Genomic DNA, 23709 nt, shown 5'->3' on the forward strand with positions numbered 1-23709 from the left:
CAGGCAAATCAAAGAACTCTCCACCTTCCAGACACCTAAGTTTCTCCCAGTTAGCTTTCTAGCTAAATAAAAATACAGCAGGGGCATGCATTGATCTCCAGGTTTAAGTTATTAATTAAGATACCCCCATCCTATCATCAATGACCTTTGTCAAGTGTTAGCTACTCTATGTTTGGTCCAGCTTCCTACTAAAGCACATTTGGGAGACAGAGATTGGGATCTTGTTCACATGGGAGATAGACTGAGTTTCATGCACTTAGCTTCAGCCTGCTCAACCCTGGGTATTGCGAGGATTTGTGAAATGAATGAGTGAATGCAAAATCAGTTCTTTTTCTCTCTTTCTCTGGCTTTCAACTAAATGAAAATTAAAAAAAACACACAGAGAGAGATAGGAGAATGTGATAATGCTGTCAGACACAAGACACTACTGACTTCCTGCTGTGTTGTCCTGATTCCTGTTGACATACGCAACCCAGTTTTGAGCAGTTAATAGAGGGGAATTCATGTGTGCTACACATTGTAGGCCAAATGCTATGACCTCCTTCCTAAATAAATGTAGCAATAACCACCCTAATTGCAATGACCTACACCACTTTGCCTACCAGCAGAATACAATTAATTTCACCTCACTAATTTTTAAAATAACTTTTTAGCAGACTATTAAGCTTTGCCTTTTAACTAATTAAAGCTGCCTCCAAAAAGAGCTTTTTTATGTTAGGTGGTTAACTCGTTATTTCCTAAAACTTAAAAGAGTAAGTACTACGTAGACACCAGTTAATACTGAACACATCTGATAAAACAGATGTAAGGATTTGTTTCAATTCATTCACACAATACTCTGCCATGTCTCATGAGAGGTGTACTTCATCAAAGAGCATCTACGAATCTCTAAAGCCCACTTCAAGCAAGAGTTTGGTTCCTCTGTACCCGAATGATGTCTTAACTCGTTCAAAACAGTTTTCCATTTGTAATTGGATGAACTTTCAGTTTGTAAAAATTATTGCTCTGGTTGCTTTGTTACAAGTAACATCCACAATCTACCCCATTAACGCTCATATAAATTAGACATGAGCATATGTGCTTATCTTGATCTTCTGTTGTGATTCTTACAGCTTACTTACCTAGTAGCTGTTGCATTTATGTGGACATTTTAATATCCAGAAACTTACTCTGTACAATAATACACTTATTTTTTAATTCACACATTTTAACCAATTGGTAGCTATGATGCACTGAAGTGAATTTACAAAGCATGAACTGTTATCACAAGAAAATCAGTTTCTCACATAGCCAGGAAAGGAGGCACAGACAGCTGTTCACTGTGAACATGTGAACATGTCATCACCATGGTGTTCCAGAGGAGTAACACTACAGGACAGCGTGTGATTCCCTCATCTAAGTGTACCTGCTATGTCTCAGCAGCACAAATGCACAGCTAGGAACTTAGCTTGAGCATCACTCCCCAGCAGCAAAGACACTGCATGCTATGAAAGACCCCAAGACAAATGCAAGCACCACAGAAATAAAACTAATTCTCACTAATATAAATTTCTCCCATTAGAGGGTAAATATCTACTCAGATCATCAAACCAAGTGAAAACTCAGAAAACTACATATTAATTTTTGAAGAGACAGAAGAACAGAACTCTGCAGCCAGGCTGTGCTCACACCTTCTATCACTACATAAATCCCACAACCCAGGATAAGCTGATTTACTCCTGTGTACCTTACTTGTTTCATGCGAAAAATGGCTTAGGAGAAGAATTGCAGGGAGAGCTGCAATGAGAATGTTAGGGAACATGAAACAACTATAACAGAATCTGAAGAGCCAAGTATTCACACTGGTTGTCAGTACCAACGATTCAGAAAGGCAAAGCAGGGAGGGCTGAAGTTTCTTCTGCCCTGTGTTCTCCAGTGCATGATTTCTCCCAGTCTGCAAAGGAAAGTTCGTAATATACAGGAAGGTTTCCATGAGACCACATCGTTTCACATTTGAACATCCTGACTTGAGTTAATACAGTAGTAGTTCTGCCTTCTCTGTGGTTTCAGTCACCCACAATCGGCCATGCTCCAAAAATCAATGGAAAACTCCAGAAGCGAGCAATTTATAAGCTTTAAATTGTGCTGCATTCAGAGAAAGAACACATTCACTTAACTTTTATTATGGAATATTATTATAACTTTTCTAGAGTTGTTTTTTTTTAAATTTTCCTGTATCTACCTAATAAATTCAATTTCATCACTGAATGTATATAAAACACACAGTATAGTATATATATGAATTGATATTAGCCTAAATTTTTGGCATCTACTGGGTTCTTATACAACTCATTCCAGGGACAAGGGAGCACTAGAATATTTGGTGTGAAAAGCAAACTCCCAAACAACTGAGTACCCTGGTTCCTGACACAGCCTTTGTCATGCCATGCCTGGACCTAGGCATCATTGCTGCTACACCTGGGCAGGCCTTTATCGGCCACCACTCCTCTTGAGTAGGGACACTCCCTATAGACAAACAGACCCTGCTTATATAAATAACTGCCAATAAGTCTCCAGTCCTGGGAGTCAAAACTGTGAAAAATCTCTTGCATATTGTACTGGTGAGATGTTTGCTGCTTTCATTCAAGTTCTCTAAATATCAGCCAATCCTTGGTGCCCTGCACACCCACCTCAGAAAATCAGCTCATTCAATGCAGTGCAAACAGCGCCCAGTCCTGGTGGCCTGAGAGAGGAGGGTAAATTCCTGAAGACTGCCAAGTGCCCCAGGTGGGAAGGACCTGGGCACTTCTGTAGATTCTAGTGGTACAGCTAGAAAAGAGGAAATGCTGAAAGGTTGACTAGCAGACATTTTCTGTCTACTTCAATTCTCATACAAGGCTACCAAGACAGGATAACCCATTTTGATGCATGTTAATAATGTTTTTAGTTGGCAGGAAGAGAACCACACACAGGAACATTTTCTTAAACAGAATTAATTTTAGGTAACAGCTCATGCTTGACTCACACCCGTTCTCATGGGCTCTTATGGGCAAATGCAGTCCAATCAACAATGGTGCATATATTTACTGCCCCAAGTTCCTCTTTATTGCTGATTATCTCTTCTAAGAATAAGACAGGAAAATCCTATTAGGAAAAAAAATAAAATCCTATTGTAAAAAAACAAGGTAAACCTCAAAAAGAGGAAGTGTATTGTATTAATCTGTGCATATGCAGCCCAAGGAACAAAGTACTCCACATCACCTTGTGTGCCTAATGCTGACATAGCATTCACAATCGTCAATATTGTTGGATCTAGCCAGAAAATCAGGAAGAAATGTCCAAACGATATATCTCAACAGCTTAATAAAAATGCATATGCTCTATTTTTAAATTAATTAACATCTGCGATTTTAAAATGTCTTCTTCATAAATGTAATTAGTGCAATCCACTGAATCAAGTGCGTGAAAAAGAAAGAACAGGAGCTTTTGGTCCAATAGCATTCCCTGTTCAAATTCACTGCCTGATTATAACAGTCAAATGAAAATTTCTACGTCTTGAGGAAACGCAGAAATCAAAATCTATTTTCATCATCCTCTTCACATGGAACAAGAGGAAATTGTGGCTTGCAAAGTTCATAGAGTGCGCCCGAGGCCACGGTCTACATAGAAGAGAGATAGACCCTTACTTGTTTCATACCAGAAAGCCAGAGTACAAAAAATTCCTTTCAGTTCTTAATTCTACTAGCACAAACTTCCTGGCTAACAGCACAAATTAGCTGACTGTTAACTATTTGGAAGGCAGGTCACTACGGGACTACCAAAACCTACAGGTGAAATTGAGACAGTGGAGACAAATGCATTAATTTAAGGAAATACTTATCAAATGGTTAATACCAGGAATCTCTGTTGAACCCAAATCTTTTCCCACAATTCAGTGTAGCACAAGACAGCAATGCCACAGGAGGATGACAGTTGCTTAGCCCCAGCTTGGGTGAATTTCAGCATCTAGGGTAATACCCTTATTGTCTTCCCCACCAGGCAACAGGACTTCCGCACTAAGCATTTCTATGACTGTGGTTCATACCACACAGGCAGGAGCTAGGGAGAAGTGACAACTCCAGCTTTGGGACAGGACATGCAGCATCATAAAAGGACATTTCCTAACACACTTATAGGATCACCACTTCTTAAAGTTACACAGCCATGAAAGCCTGCTTTGAATGCAGACAGAATGATAGAAAATGATAAGAGAGTGGGCAGTATCATCAAGTTACAGAATAAAGGGAGGTCTGACTACTTGGTGAATAGAATACCTTTCACTTACTTCTGAGGTTTTTCTGGGCAATTAGGACTTTCCTTTTTATAAATCTTTACTTTTAAAACATGTTCATTCATCACTATACTGTATTTTTTCACAGTAAACCACTATATGCCTGTATGTAACTCAAAGAAGGATAGTAGTGAAAGAGAGTATTTCCTAAGTGGACATTTGCAGCCTCATGAAAAACCAGGTATAAACCCATACATGTGAATACACACACACACACACACACACACACACACACACACACACACACACACTGGTTTGCTTTTTAACTCATCTCCTATGATCTTAATGAAAGTTTCTAGATTGCTAAATTAAATAGTTTTTAAAATATTTGCTTGCTTGTTAGAGAGAACCACCTAGTGAGAGAATTTCTGTTCCCTGGTTCACTCCCCAAATGCTCGATCCTGCCTGGGGCAGAGGCCAAGAGCTGGGAACTAAACATAGACCACCCTCCTAAGTGACAGGAAGGTCATCACTAAAAGTCATCAGCAGTGCCCTACAGGGTTCTGCAGTAGCAAAAAGGTAGTTAAGCGTCAAGCAAAATACTAAGCCTAGACACTCCATTAAGAGATATGGTCATCCTAACCAGCATTTAAACCACTAGGCAGAACTCATACCCCTTTACTATAGTTTAAAAATTCATAATGTAAATATTAGCAAAAATAGAAACACATCCTTTTAGACTACATAGAAGTAAGCAAGAATCCTAAAACAGGAATGCTTGTGTTTTCTGGTGCCAACATTCTTCCTATGTGGCCACTGTTATCCACAATTGAGTCTCTTTCTCCAGGACTAATGTAGGGGATACTACTCCAAAGCTCGTGATCTCCAAGTATGCCTGCAACAGTGACAAGATAATGGGCAGCAACCATAATGTAGCATACACATACATCAAGTGCTCACCAAACCCCTTACATGAGCTTTTCTTCATGAAGATATTTCAGACATCAGGAAAATATAATGTTTTTAAAAATCTAACTGCTTCTGCTGGCTTTATATTCAATAAATAAACTGTTACAGAATGCAGAAGAGTTTTGGACAAACTGGGTCCAAATCAAGAGTAAAGAAAAAGACATTATTTTGCAAAAGTCAGAAAAAAGAAGCAGGGTAGAGTTCATCCAAAGACAACAGAATTGAGTGTAGGACAAAAGATGACCTTTAAAGTCGATGCATGACCTAGCTCTAGGAACCCTGAACTTGAACCACCATCAAAGGAAGGACAGGGATTCAACTCTGAGATTCCAGCCTGCACTAGCCATCAACAGATAAACCTGGTACCTAAATGGCTTATGAAACACAAATTATTTTTTAATGCCTTCTTTCATTGTGTGAAAGGAGTAACCAGTGAATGAGAATTCAAGGTCATGGATATATGAAGGGATCCTACATTGACACAATTTTTCCTGCATGGATACTGAGAAGTTTCATAGGGAAGGGAAGGAGAGTGGAGCTTGAGACAAAGACCCTGGTCATGAGTACAAACTTAGGTAGTTGAGGTTAACATCTACCCCTGCCTTGGACAACCAGCCAGGAAGCTGAACACAGGCCACTTATTTAGAGGAAGATAACTCTTTGCAGTGTGAGCATGACTCAGACACAAGAGGCTCTCAGAGTGAGAATGATTCTGGGCCACAAGAGAGGCTGGTCCAGCTAGGTGAATCCTCACCCGATCCCAACCAAAGCATCCAACACCAGGGATGGATAAGGCCTTCATCAGCTCCCTCCTGGACTTTCTGTTAAAAAGAAACTAATCAGGCCAATAAGGTGATAAATTTATAGAGAAACACAGAGTTAGATAGCAACTCTGTAGAATGAACCGTATGCTTCTCAAAGACTAGGGCCATGTCCTTTCAGCAGAGTATTGTGGATACTCATGTGCACCCGTTACAGGAACCAACGAATAAGCACCTACACACAGTAAAGCTGTTGAGGAAATTCACGAATGGTGAACATTTCCCAGGACCAGAAAAATCTCTGCATTTTGATTCAGCTGCTAAGGTAAGTCACCACCTCATTATGACTTGGTGCACTTACTTCTTTCTATTTGTTTGTTTTTAGTTTTACTAGTTCATTCTCTAGATGTCCACAACTGAAGATGTGCTAAGCCAAAATGAAGAACCAGAGTAGCTCTCCCATGCTTGTGGCAAGAACTCCAGTTCTTGAGCTATCACCTTCTTCCTTTCAAGCACAAGTAGCAAGAAATTGAAATCAGAGTGGAAGCAGCATTCAAACCCAGGCACCCCAAGCATCTTAAGCACTGGACTAAATGCTTACTGCCCTTCATAGATATTTTAGTTAGACAAAGCATATCTTAATTAAGAATAAATAAAGGAGGAGGCTGTGCAATGGTTGTAACTGGCTAATTCTCCACCTATAAGCACCAGGATCCTACATGGATACCAGTTCCTGTTATGGCTGCTATACTTCCCATCCAGTTCCCTGCTTGTGGCCTAAAAGATTGGGACCCTGCAACTCTGTGTGAAAGCCAGAGGAAGCTCCTGGCTTCAGGTCAGCTAATCTCTGGCCAATGCAGCCATCTGGGGACTGAACCAGTGGATGAAAGAGCTTTCTCTCTACCTCTCCTCTCTGCAAAAATCTGCATTTTCTAAATGAATAAATAAAGTCAGAAGAAATAGTAAAAAAAAAAATTAAAAACTCAAGCAGGTAAATTTGCAATTTTCCCTTTTAGACACTTCCTGATATCATATGTGAAGTATGATACACTTTGGAACAAAAGAAGTGTCACCAACAAACAACCCAGTTCTGATGGTGAGGAATAACAGCATCTTTGACAACCGATCAAGAGGAAATTATACCTGAGCCTTAATATTTAAGGATAAAGAGGCTCAAACTCACAAATACGTCATCAGTCATCAATCAGCTAGGGCAGGAGGGCCTGCTTTCTTAAGAAGTAACACCAAACTCCTAATAGCACCTTTTGGAGATTAATTTGCAAAAACTGGATGAGCTGTTAAGCAGAACAATCTGGAATTCATTTAGTCCAGTACACCCTGTATGTCAACCCCAGACAGTCCTTGGTTATATCATGCCTCTTTGATGCCTATCTGTGCAGCTAACAGACTGCAAAGAAAGCAGAGCTGCCTGAGATGAAATGCTACCTGCTGCAGGTGTAGGCAGAGGGAGAAATCAAGATGATCCCAAGGCCTGGGGGCCTGGATAGCAATGAGAAAGGGAGAAAAGCAATGTCTGGTTTTCAGTATAATCAAGTGAGAAGCCACGTCAAGAATCACTGCCAGGGACAGTGAGGCCACTGAAACAATTGAAAGGGACTATGAACAGCACCCCTTGCATCATAGTGACTACCAGGTGCAACTTAAACTGGAAACACCATGAATCAAACCAAACTTAAAGCTCTTTTTTGAGGATGACACATTCTCTAAATGATACATTTACAAGTATGTGACATAAAGCAGGCTTTGTAGAAGATTCATCTGGTGAATCTAGACTATAGACTCTGGTGAGAAATGTTTGACATTTCTGTACTTTAATGCATTGACATAAAAAAAAAAGAACAACTTTAGTGGTGTCATTAATGGTTCCAAAAAGCTTAAAAATCTTAATATAGCATCAGATATTTCTTTCCTTCTACAAAACAATGAAACTAATGATAATACATGAGAAGATAATTAGATACCAATCAGGGAAACTATTTAGAAAAATCTAACTTGCATTAATTGAAAAAAATACATATACTCAGTCCTTAGAAAAGAAAAAGTTAAATTTAAGAGTCTGAAGGATTTGTACATGACTCCATATTACAATATATTCATCCTTATATTGTTTGTCTTTAGTGGCCAAAAGCAGATAAGCAAACAAACTCAGTGAGAGCTGCAACTAAAGGTTCCCTCTGCAGTGTGTATGTGTGTACGTGTGTGTGTGTGTGTGTGTGTGTGTGTGTGTGTGTGTATGTGTGTGAGAGAGAAAAAGAGAGAGAGAGAGAGTCAGGAGAGAGGGAGATCTCACCAACTTATATCATCACCATTTAGAGGAATGATGTATCTATATTTCTTGCTTTTCAGAAACTTTCAGCATAGACCTCCCATGAAAGGATGTCAAAAGGCATTATCACAAGAGAGTAAAACAATGACACAAACACATGTGTATTTCAACCAAAGACATGTGTAGATAATGGATTCTAATGTTAATTGAAATATTGTATCTCTATTCTTATTGGTGTTGAAATTTAATAATATTCCAAGAATATACTTTCCTTTATATTTATGAAATGGATACTAATAAGAGCTAAACAGTTTTCACAAAATTTAACACTTTTAAATGTTTGTGCATCTTATTATTTGTAAATGGAGAAGGGAAAAGGAGACAAGGAATGAGAGAAAGGGAAAGACAAAGAAAGAGGTAGAAATTGAAGGAGAGAGAGATGGCTTTTCCACCTCCGGGAGCACTCCTCAATGCCTATAGCAGCCATATGTGGTACAGGCCGAAGCCAGGAAACTGGAACTCCACCCAAAACTCCCACGTGTACAGCAGGACTCCATTCACTCACTACAGTCCCAGGAACATTAGCAGGAAGCTGGATAAGAAGCAGAACAGCTAGGACCCAAATTTGCATTTAAAGAAGTGCTGCTGTAATATGGGTCCCAGAATTTAGCTTTTTGCAACAGCCAAAGTTTTCATGAATGAATATTTGTGCTCCAAATATGAACAGTGATTTAATAAACTACTGTTGAAATTACAGAATTTGTAACTGTTCTTTCCCTTAATTGTTAGATATTAGCCTGCATTCCACGTCATCATATTCATCCTGTTCTGAACACAACTGTCAACACCATTATCATCCTGCCATGATGACTGAGGATTCACCTGAAAGTACATGCACTGTGCCCTCCCAACATATTTTACAGATATCACCTCATTCAATGCCTACTGCAGTCCTGAGAGGCACATATCAGTATCTCTGTTCTGCAGAGGGTCACAGCAACAAAAATTATTGCACAAGCACAGTGCCCCTAACCTGAACTGCTTAGGTGAAGTAGTATTTAGATTATGGAATGTTTACATATACATAACGAAAAACTGCTTCATATGCACATCATGTACACAGCTGGAAGTTAGTTCTCCGTTGTACAGTACTGACACTGTAACTCAGCAGGGGTGTAGAATTCACCATTTGTGGTCAGGTTGGTGCTCAGGAAGAATTTTTTTTAAGGATTTATTTATTTATATTGGAACAGTAGATTTACAGAGAGAAAGATCTTTTATCTGTTACTTCACTCTGCAAATGGTCGCAACAGTCAGAGCTGAGCCAATGTGAAACCAGGAGCCAAAAGCTTTCTTTTGGCTCCAACACAGGTGCAGGGGTCCAAAGCTTTGGGTCATTCTCCACTGATCTCCTAGGACACAAGCAGGGAGCTAAAGGGGAAATAGAACAGTGAGGACACAGACTGGCACCCATAAGGGATCCTGGTGCTTGCAAGGTGAAAATCAGCCAGTTAAAATATGGGGCTCTGGGTCTGGTGCAGTAGACTAGCGACTAAAGTCCTCACCTTGCATGTGCTGAGATCCCATATGGTCACTGGTTCTAATCCCAGAGGCCCTACTTCCCATTCAGCTCCCTGCTTGTGGCCTAAGAAAGCAGTTGAGGACTGCACAAAGCTTTGCGACCCTGCACCCACATGGGAGACCCCAAAACAGCTCCAGGCTCCTTGCTTCGGACTGGCTCAGCTCCAGCTATTGCGGCAGCTTGGGGAGTGAATCAATAAATGCAAGTCTCTGTCTTCTTCCCTGTCTCTCCTGTCTGTATATCTAACTTTGTAATAAAAATAAAATAAATCTTCTAAAATAGATATTATGATATATTGATTTTGGAAAATATGTTGGATTTCAGCTCTGCAGACTGGGGAGGTTCAACCTATATTAACTACTTCAAATATGCCAAACCCTGTGGTAGCTTGGTCCCCTAATTTTCACAATAATTCTAGAATACTTCTGGTTTGTTTGTTTTTATTTTTTGTTTGTTTTATTAGTTAACTTACAACCTATATATCATGTTAGTCTTTGAGCAAAAATCCACCAGTCTACATTCAGTGAGGATGTTCATATATTCTCTAGTTGGGGAATAAATACCACAATGATGTGGTTCACCTACTCCCATGAGGGGTTCTGATGACAACTGTCTAAACTGCAGATGTTAACTACCTAGAGTGTTTAGAATTGCAAACAATACTCAGGGAATCCCAGAGAGGGTTGGGAAAATTGCATGCATCTTGGGGCTAATGGAGATAGAGAGGGTGAGGGGCAGGAGCCAGGACCAGCCTCTGCATCCAGCCATGGCACTATGGCAGCAGCATCTGCACTACTCCAGCAAACATCAAAGTTAAGGGCAGGGCGTGGACAGCTCTTTTAATCAAGTTGTTCCTGCCAGGGCATGAAATGTAAGGATAAAGCACAGGCACTGAGAACAGTAACCAATACACAAAGGGCAGACTCCAGAAATGCTTGCTAGTGACACCTATGAAGGGAAGAAGGAGGAAGGCAATGGAGGAGAGAAGGAAGGAAAAGTGAGGAAGAATGACAAAGTTGAGGATCACAGGGATGGGATATGGGATCTTTTGTGCAGCTAAGGATGAGTTATATTTAGGATCAGACAGATACATCTTTAATAATTATAAATGTAATTACCTTGTTATTTCCCTTTTAGCTTTATGGAGTCTTCTCAGCTTGTAATCCAAGATTCAAAAAGAGGAGCAGTGTTCTGCACGTCTGCTTTTGGAATTTCTAAAAGGAAAAGAACACAGATTAAAAATTAGGCTGGGGAATGAAAATGATTAAAAAGTATCACTCAAGAGAAACTGGTTGAGTAATGGAGACAGTTTCCTAATAATCCAGGGAAAACTTGGATTCCAAATCCTTTTCTCTAATTTAGCTGCCCTAACAAACTTTAAATTGGTTCCAGAAGAAAATAAACAATGGAGTATTAGGTAGCCTTTGTTTGTGTATTTAATGGAGAGGAAACCAAATGAGAGCCTGTGTAAGGAGGCTAGCCTGGGAAGCTCAGGCTTGCAACACTCCAATGTCAACATCACTAAATGGGACTCCTCCATCTGTCCAGTTTACAGAACTTGCAGGAAATGACAGCCTCCCACAACTCAGAAAAGGGTAAGAACTGTGAGCCATTAATGTTTGAAAGGAAAGAAAATACTAAAAGGTTACTTTGCTCACCCTATCTCTCAAATGCAGTTTGCATTTAAACTCACAAACAAGGACACATTCCTGCATCTCTGGGAGCTGCTTCCTGGGACAGATGCTGGAGTCCACAGTAAGCAATTTTCAAGAATACAATTTAACAATTTCAAGAGGAAAAAAATCGCTTACCCAGCTCAGTTTGAGTTCAAGCAACAATGTGACTCCAAGTTACAGAGAGGGAAATAAACTGAAGCTCTTTGAGGGGAAGGGGCTTGCCTAGGCCCAACTAGCAGACATGTGACTGCTTTGCATGTACTTATAGATACTTGCATAAACCATGAAAGTGACTGTTTTACAGACATCTGGTAACTTGAGAGAAAACAGTGTGGTAGCAATTAAAATTGGCTTGTTTTCCTGCATCTGCTTTCAGCACCAATGCCATCAGCGCAAACCAGTGTATCTTTGTTTACTTGGGAGGGGGAGCAAGCAGAAGGGAGTAAAAGGGTGCTGAGTGCCAATGGAAACCCCTTTAGGAGATCCCCTATGTATTTTGCATTGTTAGAGAAGAACCAATATCAAAACATTTTAAGGAAGTACCTAGGATGCCAACAGTTGATGGCAAAGGATAATTCACTCAGATTTGTGTCAGATTCCTAACCAGCATCATCTTTCCAGGGTAATGTGTAAGAAACATTATGCGAAATGTTTATGATTCAGACTGCAAATCTTGACCTAAATTTTGTCAAAGTATCTTCAAGTAACAACATGGACTAGTACTTCTGTTACTTTCTAACTTTCGAAACAGACTTCTCTCCTGCACCATAACCTAACAAGGCTGGACAAGCACGTTAAATATCACTGCTAACACTGAAGTAGAAACCCTAAATTCTATGGCTCTGATTGCATTGATACTTACACTCGCAAATCTCATCCACTTGCTAAAATAAAATGCCAAGGGTACTTTCAAACACTTGTGGAAAAATAGCTTCAAAGACACGTTTTTTTCTAGTGTGAAAAATTTTTAAATCTATGCATAGCTTTTTCATAATACATATTTTCCATGAAACCCACTCAGATTTGGGATTTCAGAAATCAAAATTAATTTTTAAAATCACATTGTTATGAAAAAATAATCAAATATGTTTGATTCCCATTCAAATAAGTTTGTTCTTCACAACAAGACAAAGGGGCTTGTAGTAATACAATGTACACTCAGGATCTTTTGTTTGGGCCAAAACTTTTAAACAAAATTTCCTTTCCATTCACTTTTTTGTTGTCTTCTCCACTGTTTACATGGTGTGGTAAGGTGCATGGGATTTGAAGAAAAGCACAAAATGGTCACCTGCTTCTTGCAGAAAGACAACTGGAGTACGCAAGAGGGCATTTCCAGGGGCATGAGAGGCAGGGTTTCCACAGAGAGGTACGTGACTGGGAGTGTGGCAAGCTAGGAAAGTTACATGTGGTTTTCCCAAGAAACTGAGTTCACAGATGTGGCTGAAGGAAAACGCATATGCAAGGAAACAAGAAAGATAAACCAAAGCAGGCCAACATGACAGGAAAACAGCTCCACAAATGTCCAAATAGTTAAAAAAAAAACACATCAGGAAACCAAAAAATCATGAAGGAGATTCCTTTCTTGAAACTGCAACAGCAAAAAAAAAAAAAAATGTTGTCCCCATATTTCTTCACACAGACCCACTAACAGTATTAAAATCCATTGCTAAACAACAACCCGCACTAACGGGATGCAGGTGGGGTGTAGGGAGGGGGCAGGGCTGGGTAAGATGTCCAAACACATTTTCAACAAAGAAAAAAAAATCCCACATATGCAAATGTAGATATCTTCAATGGGTAATTCATACTAAAGCCTTAATTAGATACTATAACACACCAGTAAGAATTGCTAAACTTCAAAAGATTTGAAAATACCCAGTATTTGCAAGGATAATGGAGCAACTGGTATTCACATTTAATTATGTTAGAAAGTACAAACAAGCACATTGGGAAACAATTTGGCAGTTTCTTATTAAGTTAAGCTCATATTTATCTATGACCTAACAATTCCACTTCTCAGTATATACCCATGAGAAACTCAAACACTGATTCCACACACAGATAAAAATGTTCATTGCAGCCTTAGTCATGAGAGCCCTAAACTGAAAGAACACAAATGTTCACCAACTGGTGAATGAACAAGCAAGTTTTTGATGTGTTACACACGCAACTACTCACTGATAAAAATGCAACAGTTACTGATACCCAAAACAACATAAAATTTTCACAACAAAAAATGATAAATGTGAATATAGCTATGTTTACTAATGGTGTCAACATTAGACAATTTATGTATGTCAAAATATCGGCTGGTACCACACAAATATTTACAATTTTATGCACCAATTAAAAATAAACTCAGAAAAAAACCTTAAGAGAAGTATATCAAAGGAAAGAAGGAACAAAAATTGTAATGCATAATATCAATAATATGAAATTTTGCAAAAGACATCAATAACACAATAAGAAGGAAAGAAATTAACTGCAAAGAGATATAACATGATAGTCTGAGGTGAGAGAAACAGTTCAGATGTAATCGGCACAGGATCCTGCACATTCTGCAAATTCACTGCCTGTACTGTATCTTTAAAAATCACTAAATTAATGAGTTAGTGCCATGGCCTGTTAGACTGAGCCTCTCTTTGCAGCACCAGCATTTCATATTGGTCTTGGTTCACGTCCAGCTCAACTTCCAATCTAGGTTCTTTCTTGTGGCCTGGGAAAGCAGTGGAGGATGACCAAGTCCTAGGGGCTCCCTACCCACATGGAAGATCTGGAAGAAGCTCCTAGCTCCTGCCCAGCTCCAGCTGTTGGGCCCATTTGGGGAACGAACCAACAGTCAGTCTCTCTCTTTTTCTCTCTCTCTCTCACTCCCTCCTTCCCCCTTCCCTCCTTTTCTCTGTGCTTTCAAATATTTTTTAATCTTTTTTAAAGAATCATTAAATCTAACTTCATGTATATTATACTTCACAAGGGTGATTTTAAAGGAATTCAGTGCAGCCACTATTTATCTTCACAATTTTTTGACTTCCTAATAAGCCCTTACATTCCTTCAGCTATGGTCTAACATCTCCAACTGCATAAGGATTATCATTAATGATGGCCAAGTATTTAAAGTCCATCAAGAAATAAAAATGGGCAGTTACACCTACAGGGAGACTATCTTATTCCATTGTTCTATGCTTTCTGGTAGGCTATGGATTTCAACAAAAACAGCCTGATAATATTCAGTCAATGATCTCTGTTCCATGTGAAAGTAAACTTCCTACAGCTTTGGTGATAAAGAAATGGTAGCATCCAGAATAGAGAAAACTTAACAAAACATGTATAGAAAACAAACAAAAAAAAGAAGTGCAGATACTTACAGAAGTAAAAGCAATTTTTACATTAACTTCAAAACTATTCTTAAAAGTACTTTGATAAGGTAAGTGGAAAACATCGCTTAAGTATCCACAGACTTTGTCCTTCATTATACTAGGAATGCTAATATAACGTAAATGAAGATTGAAGAACATTGAAATCATAGATGATGAAGGCAAGCTTAAAAATGGATAGATTGTTATGCAATAGAATCACAATTCTGAATTGATAAGTTGGAACAATATTGTAATATTGATGTGAAATATTAGTCAAAAAACCATCATACTATGTTTATTCAATCAATCTTTCCTGAGGGGTATCCCCCACCATACCAGATGGAGACAAAAATGACAAAAATGGAGTCATAAGAAAGTCCTTGCTCTTAAAAAAAATCAAAGCACATATTTTAAAGATTTATTTATTTATTATTCAAAATATAAGACAACATAGCAGAGACATAGAGGGAGAGCTCTTCCATCCCCTGGTTCATTCTCCAGATGGCCACAACAGCCAAGGCTGTACCGGGTCAATACCAGGAACCAGGAACTCCATCCAGGTCTCCCACGTGGATGGCAGTGGCCCAAGCAATTGAGCCACTTCCGCTGCCTTCACAAGGGCACTATTAGGAAGTTGAACTGGAAATACAGCAGCCAGGTCTCAAACTGCCCCTGGTATGTGGGATTCCAGTGTCACAATCAGCAGCTTTATACCACTGTACAACAGCATCAGTCTTCCTTTACCAAAAAATTAAGTAACCACTTTCCACAGTGGAAGTTAAAACCTATGTGAGGAAAAGTCTACAAATCTGAGTTTATCACTAAATTGTGGTCTCACTAAGTACAGCATAAAAACCAGTGAAATACTAGGTTCAACTATCAGACCTACTGCATTCAGTACAAATATATATAAGTACTACCTGTGTGCTATAAACTGATCAACCTGTTGAAGGGTTCAAGCAATTTCTACCTTGTTCTCAAATGACTAATAGGAAGCCCCTTCCAAAGCCAGCTTACCATTATTGTGTAGCCAACCCTCCAGAGCTAAAGTTCTTACATGATATACCTATCACTCCAAACTATAAATGTTAAAGATGATTAATCCTAAAAAACTAAGGTGTAGAACATATGAAGGGGACCAAGAAATATTGGTAGCAATTGGAGAAAGGCCTGGTAAATGGTGCAAGGTAAATGGCCTTGAGGCAGAAGACATATCATTTGCAGTACTTTCAGTTACAGAGAAGGAATCTGGCTCCTGATCACAGCATTCCAGCAACTGAACTATCTCAAATTTTAACAAACTACATCAAATGTAGGGAGGTCTGGCAGCAACTAGAATTAGGAATACTACAATTGTTATAGCTAATCTTAATTTGCCACCTAAAATCATTACCATTGCTTCGCAAGCATTTCCCCACACCCAGGCTTTCAACCTCTACTCTTTGTCATATGCAGCTATGATCATGCCCCTTGCCCCTCTGCCAATATATTAGCGCTGCAGTCTTACAGCACATTCTGTTACTTATAGCAGGATAGGAAACTCTTTTCCTGCCAAGGTCCATTTGGATAATTGTAACATCATTCACTAGTCACAGAAAATTGGCAACTTAAAAATGAGCCTGATACAGATGTATTGCATGTAAAAGTTCCACCTGTGGTTGCCTTGGTAGGGCCAAGCTACATGATTCTATGGGCCTTATGTGGCCAATGGAGCTAGCACTGCACATCCCCTCCCTGACCTAGGTGATCAAAGCTGAACAACTCAAGATTGTAGCAAGGCCCCTATAGATTTAGCAACATCTGCTCTTGGCACAGCTGTTTTGATGTACTGTGGTGCCCTTTCAATCAGCACATGCATTCCCAAATAACTCCCTGTCTGAACTTGTCCTCATGTATGTCTGAACACACAAACCCTTTTATTCTTAGTCCAATCAATCACATTTTTGAGAATCCTTTCCTGTCTCTCCAACCTTTTATCCCATTTCCCTCTTTATACCCACCTTACTTGTCTCATCAAAACATTCACCCCAAATAGAAAGATTACCTACAGCTGGATCCACTCAACCATGAACCCCTGCCTAGTTACCTTAATCCCCACATTGTGAAATTTGATGTATAATTTCTGAATGAGTCAGGGATTCTGAGATAACAGTTAACTTTTTTTTTTTCCCTTTTAACATCTAGTCTGATGTTATAACCATCACCAGTGCATCATGGGTAATGCAGCAGCATGGGCAATGCAGCAGCCCCAACAAATGCGCTGCCATCCTTAAGTCACAAGGTGAACAACCTGAAATCAGAAGGTGACCAACTCTCTGAAGGATCCAGGCTGTCCTAACTTTCAGGAATAGGTATAGAAACCAAAATGATTACCTAGTGAATGTCCCTGGGCATTTCAAATTCAGTTTGGTTCAAATCCTGCCAAAAACATTTGACCCTGAGTAAACAACTTAATGTCTCAAATGCCCCACTTCCACATCTACAAAATAAAGGTAATTAAGTCCCTGCCACAAAGAATCATTGAAATATTTAAATGTTAGTATATTACACAAGAGGATGTAAAATAGTATGTAGATATCAAAATACTAGAAATAGAATTGCTGTCTGATCTAGCAATCCCACCACTGGGTATATACTAAAAAGACATGAAAGCTTTCTATCAAAGACACACCTGTTCTACCATGTTAATCACGCCACTATTCATGGAATAAACCATACAGCCAAGATACTAACTCAGCCAAGGTATCCACCATCAGATGAACGGACAAAGAAATGTTGGTATATGTACACGATGGGATACCTACCATTCATCCATTAAAAAATTAAATCCCATTATTTGCAGCAAATTAATGGAACTGGCAGACAGAGTGAACTAAACAAAAACCAGAAAGACAAATATTGCATGATCTTTCTAACTGTAGAAGTCAATTTTTAATACCTAAAAATCCTTTTAAATCTATTTGAACACAGATGGTTGACTACCGCAGGCTTAGAGGGATACAAAAAGTCTGAATTATAAAAACAAAAGGAGGCTGGCTAAAGTTCATCCAAGTATTATGAGTTATCAAGAACAGGGGAAATTAGATGTTGGGTACATCAGAACTCTACTGTGTAATTTTGATTCTATAAATTTAAGAATATTCTAAAATTAAAAAATAAAACATTGAAAGAACTAACCAACAAGAGACTTACACAGAGCAAATGTTCACTGGAACTTGGCTGACTTCTCAGAAGCAGTACAGTACATGACCAAGGAGTGAGGTCCTGGCCTAAATTACTACTCGTCATGAGCTTTGGGTTAAGTGATATCAGGAAATTCATTTTTTCATAGAATAATGGAAAGAATATCTATTTTGGAGGAAGGTATTATTAACAAATTAATACATGTAAAAATGCCAAGCACACAGGCATCAATGCAAAGATATTTCTTCCACTCTACTTTGTTCATGAATCATAGATTTCTACCTAATCAGACAAATTTTCTTCCCAACACAGGCAGGATTATACAATGCAAGGCATTTACTTGAGGTTCAAACCAAACTACCTCACGGTAATTCACCTCATATTCCACAATGACTCCTAAAAAGGAGACTTTTATGTATTCCAATATTTTATTCATCTGGACTCGGCTGAAACAGATGCCTGTATTTCTCTGCATTTGACAAAAGAGAAAAGCAGCACTGAAAAGTTCCATTAAATTTAGCCCAATATAGCCCATCACTTTTGCTTATTGATTCTCTATAAACAGCAACACTTAAGAGGCCTACATATGGACAGAGAAATGTTGGATCCAAGACATTTCTGAAAAACGGCATGACGGAAAAACCCATAAAATGCTTACTGCAGTGTCTGTATCGCACATTTCATAAAGGGTAAGTGTATCTGGTTACAAATCAAAGATAAATGGACCTTGTTGCAAAACATACCATTTATACTCATACAAGCAACACATAAAGACAAACATAAACCTAGCACACTTTAACTGAGTATGCACAATTAATAATTGCCGTTTACTAGGATTTCAATGATTGTGAGTCAGTGGCTAGAAATAACAACTCAAAAAAATAATAAAATCATAAAGCAATCCAAGACTAGCAGCCCACATTTCACGAGCAGCTGGGTAGCACTGCTATTATGATTCTGACTCATGAATACAAATCCGAGGGACTGTGATGTACTCCATGGGGTCATTTCGCTATGTCAGGGAGTTGGATGCAAAGAGACAAGGGGAGCCACCACCTTCGAAAATCTTTATAAGAGGCAGGTGTTAAGACTTGGCTGGTTTTTCCATCCCTTGGGACACCTGCACACCACCTCAGAGTACCTGCTTTAGTCCCAGCTCTGCTGCTTGTGATCCAAGGACAAAACACGATGGCTCAAATGCTTGGGAGCCTTACACATACATGGGAGACCCAGACGGACACCAGGACTGGGTTACAGACTTCAGACCAGTTCGGTTTTGGCCATCTAGGAAGTAAACTAGCTGACGTAAGATCACTTTGTCTCTGGAAATAAATATCTTTTTAAAACATCGTTGAACTTCAATAACACCAGAGATTTCCTAAATCCAAAATACATTAACAAAGACTTACTCTTTGGTCACTCCAGCTCTTTCTAAATATCTCTCTGCCCAGAAGAAAGTGGCAAAAACCATGTACTGTGTAGTTAATCACATTTCTACATTCAAAACCCCTTATTAACCTCCATTATGGAAGTTATTTCCCTAAGGAAAAAAAAAGAAGTAAAACTCCCTACCACCTAAGCCAGAAAGCATTTATCTCATTTGGCAGCTGATCTTTGCATTTCTATTTTTAAAACGACAATGTATTAAATCTAGTCACTCTCTTGCTTGCAAAATAAAAATTTAAAAATTGCATAATATTTTTTCAGCAATGCCATAACATCTTGCCAAGAAATTATGTCAATAAATTGTTTTCCACTCTGATAATAAACTGGCAATTTCCCATTCCTCAAAGCATTGCCAAACACCAAAGAAAGTTTTGATGAAATTTAAGTATACATTTTCTATCTTCTTCCAAAAATACAGAAAATCTCCACAATATCATGATCCTTGGGACCAGAGGTTTGAAGCCTCACCTAAGCTTTCTGAAAGATCCACAGGCTGCTCTGCATGTGGCAGCTTTCCCATGCTTTTCTCTGCTCCGTGAGAGACTAACCGCCATCGAACATGCCCTCGGCACGGGCTCTCAGGTTAGAAGTACAGTCAGGGCCCTCTTCCAGGGCTTTCCAGATGGCAAAGATTTCCGAGCAGAGAATCTCTACTCCTGATGCTCCTTCAGAAAAATGATTAACCTCAAGAAGCCAAAGTAGTACAACACCAACATCAACAGTGGCATTCTCTGCTATCCTAGACAATGTATTACACGCCTTTGTTAAAGGATGTTTTATTGAAACATGTTTTCCTTACATTTCTCAAACTGTAATAAAATATACATATTGTAAAATTTACCATTGCAGCCATTATTAAGTACCATTCAGTGCACCAACTCTATTGTGCCATCACTACCACTGTCTACCCCGAAAACTATCTTCCGTGGTTTTGTAACCCACTAGTCCCAGATCCCCCAGGCCCTAGCAACCATCACTCAACTTTCTGCCTATAAGGATCAGATACTGCACATCACCAGAATCCCTTTGTGACTGGCCAATTTCACTCGGCTTGACATGTTAGAGTTTCGTCATGGTACAGCATATGCCTGCTGGGCTTGTCCTCCTACTCTTGGCGTTAAGAACAGAAACACAGAGCCAAAGAATTCTCACCATTGAAACCCTTTTTTATCGCACTAAAGCCCCATGCTCATGAACCAAAGCCTGGCTACAGGCAAGACCAAAACCGAGTCCCCACAAACAGAAGGTGCTCATGTTCCCTTCTCAGGGAACAGCACAGGACTCTTCAACGCCTGCTCCCAGCAACTGCAGGATGCCAGTGAGCCAAACCACACAGCATATCTGTCAGATCAGTTGGGGTTAGATTTTCTGGGCCACTGAACTTTCCATGTTTAAAGTCTGCTGTTCGCATTAGTGAAATTAATGCCAACAGAAATGACTTGCAGAAAGTTTTTACTATGAATAAATTTCCAGTTAATGTCTCTATTACATTACAGCCAACTTTACTATCTTAATCGTGACACTAAATTGTACAAAATATAATACAAACTACTCCATAGGATATAAACATGTATTATACCACCCTTTCTAGCACCCTTTAGCTGTAAAGCCTTAGTGTCTCAACTGTATCATATGTTCCACGTAACTGAATTTCTCCATGTCCATCATGCTCTACTCTCAAATCAATAAATCTAATAACTACAATAAAGTAGATATCAGATAAAACACTACTTGTTCATCAATAAGTGGTTGAAAATACAATAATTATAGCTTAGAGCTTCAAAGTGCACATTTCCGTCAAATGGTCCCAAACTGAAATCTCATTTCTTCTACTCACAGTTGTTCTGAATATTAAATGACATTGCGTTTAATACCATTGCTAGAATACTTGAAACAGAGTTAGTAAACAGTTACAATTCACCAATTGGAAGTAGAAATGCAGAGGTCGGTGCTGTGGCACAATGCTAAGCCTCTGCATGTGGCACTAGCATCCCACATGGGCACTGTTTGTGTCCTAGATGCTTCACTACAATTCAGCCACCAGCTTGTGGCTTGGGAAAGTCCTTGGGACCCTGCATCCACAAGGGAGTCCTGGAAGACGCTCCTGGCTCCTGCCTCAAATCTGCTCAGCTCCAGCCACTGAGGCCATTTGGGAAGCGAGGCAGCAGATGGAAGACCTTTCCCTCAGTGTCCCTCTTCTCTCTCTGTAAAATCTGACTTGCAAATATAAATAAACAAAATTTTTAAAAAGAAATAGAAACACAGTCAACCCATTTTATGCATGTGTCTAGTTTTTATGTTTTATAACTCAAATGAGAAGGAACAGCTTCTTAACTAAAAAGCGTCCCTGAGCAATCCAAAAGACCCACATTTGGTTCTATTTTTCCCCTTTCAGATTTTCCAATTTTGGTGGAAGAACTAGTAACCAGTGGTGGCTCTTCAGCACAGGCACAGATAAAAAGGAAACAACTGGAAGACTGTTACTGTAGCTCATTTGTCTGGGAAATGTTTCCTGTTGTTCAACAAGAACCCACAGACAGACAATTCACACTGATGGGGACTCCAGAAGCTGCTGGGAAGGAAAAGAAGAAACATACAAGGGGTAACCCTTCAGGAGCCCCGAGACACAGGAAAAAGACATACAATGTAATCTTCAAATGTCCCTGCCCAGTCTTACTTATTTCCCAGCTCACTGAGTGCTGTGCAAGCTTCTATACAAAACAGGCTACCGAAACATCAGGCACCAAACAAGGCTCACTTGAACGCTTCATTAGAATGTATTTCAACCAATCAGAGAAACTTCCTCCTTTTGAACCATAAAACCCGCATTCACAGCCCTTTGCTGGCAGCCCCATCAGGCACAGCACCTCCAGGCTACCAGCATCTTCCTTGGCTTTTTAAAACTTCTTTTGCTTTGTTTATTCTTCCTTGTCTATGTGCCTTGTTCTTCAAGGTCATGAGCTACAGAACCTAGCAGAGAGGAGAAGCAATAACATAGAAACCTGCAGCACGCCTAGATAAATCTGGCAGAATAGCTGTGACCCAAGAGAGGAGAGCCTGTTAACACAGAGCTGCAACACACAGATTTGTACAATGGGAGCTGTGCCATTTCTAAGGAATCCAGTAAAAGGAATTTTTTACATTTTTGGGAGATGAGTAACAGACCCAAGCTGTAAGGAGCCACGGTCTCCTCCTTTCACTATTCCTACAACACTTTTGTGTACCTGTTTGAAAAAAAAGATTTAGTTATTTTACTTATTTATTTTTATTGGAAAGTTACACATACAGAGAGGAGAGACAGAGAGGAAGATCTTCCATCTGCTGATTCACTCCCCCTCCCCCCCAGGGGTTGCAATGGCTGGAGCTGAGTTGATCTGAAGCCAAGAGCCAGGAGTTTCTTCCAAGTCTCCGACACAGTTTCAGGGTCCCCAGATTCTGGGCCATCCTCAACTGCTTCCCCAGCCACAAGCAAGGAGCTGGATGGGAAGCAGGGCCACTGGGACACAAAACTGGCAGCCATAATGGGATCCTGGCACATGAAAGGCAAGAATTAAAGTCGCTAGGCTACTGTGCCAGGCCATGTGTACCTGTTTTAAAAAATGCTTAGGAGACCACATTTAATTAGGATAAGGAGTACATGAAAGGCCTTTAGTATTATCAGAATAAGAAATTTTACCTGAGAAAATGGAAAAACCGTACTTCTTAATGAGTCACAGAAAATAAAAAATTCAAAGAAGCCACGATGACCTTATTTGGCCAAGACAAAGCCAGTACTCAGTGAGCTAAAGTCATCCAGTTACTTTAGCCTAGAGAGATAACTAGGAATGGAGAGAAAGCCTCACATGATGGTATGAACTAGGGCGGGAAGCTGAAGAACAAAAATGCAAATACAATTTTTATTACAAAGTCTTCTAATAGATCCCTCCCTTTCCCTACTCCAACAGTAGAAGAAGCCAGTGGTGGAGAGGCAAGAAAGGCAAGAGAAACAATATAGCACAAAGACTCTCACTGTATTTCCATCTGTGAATCTAACCAAACATAAAAAAGATTTACAGGTGTAGTCAATCCCTTTCTCAGCTAAAGTGCTGACAGAAACTGTTCCTAATGACTGATCGATATGAACCCATGTGCATCTCAAGCCTCAGCTGAATTCTAAGGGCTCTAAGCGTGCAGGCCTTGCCCTATCAAGAACAACAGAGG

The 23709-nt window shown here is 39.5% G+C and overlaps 1 long non-coding RNA gene across 2 annotated transcripts in view; it reads right to left on the reverse strand.

Moving 5' to 3' along the window:
- The window catches only part of LOC121151262, a 113617-nt gene extending 102559 nt beyond the window's left edge, over positions 1–11058 (reverse strand). For both annotated transcript variants that reach the window (XR_005883145.1, XR_005883144.1), the window contains exon 1: positions 10967–11058. This is a non-coding gene — a long non-coding RNA (uncharacterized LOC121151262). The remainder of the gene's footprint in view (positions 1–10966) is intronic.
- Between the last annotated feature and the right edge of the window lie 12651 nt (positions 11059–23709).

The sequence above is a fragment of the Ochotona curzoniae genome, unplaced genomic scaffold (assembly GCF_017591425.1).
Source record: "Ochotona curzoniae isolate NIBS_2020 unplaced genomic scaffold, NIBS_Ocur_1.0 contig_2318, whole genome shotgun sequence".
NCBI classification, from domain to species: domain Eukaryota; kingdom Metazoa; phylum Chordata; class Mammalia; order Lagomorpha; family Ochotonidae; genus Ochotona; species Ochotona curzoniae.